The following is a 2,062-nucleotide window of genomic DNA, read 5'->3' as shown; positions in this document are numbered from 1 at the left end:
ATCTAGGAATAGGAACACTTGCCTTGCATGTGGCTCACCCTAGTTCAATCACCAGCACTACAGGGGTCTCTCCTGAGTACAAGCATGTGTGACTCAAAACCCAAAACCCCAATGCCCCACCACCATTGCCAAAAGAACAAACAAACAAAACAAAAAATTAAAAACCCCAGACCCTTCCCTGTTCTTACAGACTATTTAGTTCTTTCCCAGATAACACACTTCACCTACCCGCTAGTGAATGCCCTTCCTGCCTATGATCCTTAAGCCTGCCTTAGTGGCTTGAGCCAAGGGGGAATTAATCATACAAAGGTAGGAACAGACCAAAGGATCAAGTGCAGGGCTAAAGCTGCGGCAGAGCCTGGTTATATAAGGAGCTTTGGGTTTTGTTTGTTTTTTGTTTGGGGGCCACACCTGGAGGTGCTCAGGGCTGCCTCCTGCTGGGGCTCAGGGGACCATATGGGGGTGCCAGGGATCGAAAACGGGTTGGCCACCAGTAAGGCAATTACCCGACCTACTGCACTATTCCTCTGGCCCTGATTTAAGGAGGTTTGGGCTAAGTCTAAGACTAGAGAAGGATCATTGTAATTCTGGAGAGTTTAAAGTTACATTGGTGGTTATGTGCTCCCGTCAGTTACAGGTAAGCCATGCCAAACATGCACAGGGAAACAAACTCGTTGCTTTTATCATATGAAAAATGAAATTAAATGTGATGTTTTCTGAGGCCCCTGCTGGCTGGAAAAATACGTGTGATTTGTGATTTCATAACAGGGCTGCCTAGCGCACACAATAGGGCCTGACCTAATTCAAAAGAATAATTACAAAGAAGGCCACCAGGTTGTGGAAAGAATACAGCATCTCCAGTTTAAAAGCCTTAATTCTGGGGGCTAGAGCGATAGCACAGCGGGTAGGGCGTTTGCCTTGCACACGGCTGGCCCGGGTTCGAGTCCCCAAATCCCATATGGTCCCTCAAGCACCGCCAGGGGTAATTCCTGAGTGCAGAGCCAGGAGTAACCCCTGTGCATCGCTCGGTGTGACCCAAAAAGCAAAAGGAAAAAAAAACAAAAGTCTTAATTCTAGGTGCCCTCTGCTACTGCCCAGCTATGTGACATTGGACCAGTTACTAACCTCACCCAAAGGAGGCAAATGTGAGATGTAGACACAAGATGGTTTTATGTGACTCACACATGTAGCATTAAGCTACGCAGTGAGAAAGAAAGTTTTTTCTCAGTCCACTTTTAATTTTCTGGCTGTGCTCCTATATGCCTCTGACTGTTCTTTAACACCTGCTCATCTCCCTCTTTGGGTCAAGAGACTCAGTCTTGGGCCTGAGCAATAGTACAGCGGGTAGGGCATTAGCCTTGATTTAAGTGAAATGTCAGACAAAACATGGTATAGGTGGTCAGTCAAAATTTAAAAATATATTGTACAGAGGCTGCTGACTGATATTTGGGGAAAGACTAGTGGTTTTTTTTTTCTTTTTGGGTCACACCCAGCGATGCACAGAGGTTACTCCTGGCTCATGCACTCAGGAATTACTCCTGGCTCTGCTTCAGTGACCCAAAGCAGATGGGATGCTGGGAATCGAACTCGGGTCGGCCGCATGCAAGGCAAATGCCCTACCCACTATGCTATTGCTTTAGCTCCAAGACTAGTGGGTTTTTTTTTTTTGAGGGAAAAAATTTTGCTGGGCTGCAGAGATAGTCCAGAGGTGAAGGTGTTTGCCTAGCGTGCAGCACCAGGGTTCAACCCCGCCAGGGGTCACTCCTGAGCACAGTGCCAGGAACAACCCTGAGCACTTCAAGATGTGCCCACCCCCGCAAAAACCGCTACTAATTTGCTAGCAGTGTGATCCCGGTCACATGCCTGAACCTTGATGAGCCTATTCACTGGTCCACAAAATGAGGCTATGATCCCTTAATTTGTGAAGAAGCAGATAACAATGAATCAGCAAGCCTCAGACCAACACAAAGATGAATACTGGAAAATGGGACTGGCCAATGAGCACCTCCCCCTCGCCAGCCCTGCCCAATCACCTGTCAATACCCGCATCTTCACAGGAATG

The sequence above is a fragment of the Sorex araneus genome, chromosome 3 (assembly GCF_027595985.1).
Source record: "Sorex araneus isolate mSorAra2 chromosome 3, mSorAra2.pri, whole genome shotgun sequence".
NCBI classification, from domain to species: domain Eukaryota; kingdom Metazoa; phylum Chordata; class Mammalia; order Eulipotyphla; family Soricidae; genus Sorex; species Sorex araneus.
Note: the sequence above shows the minus strand (reverse complement) of the source record.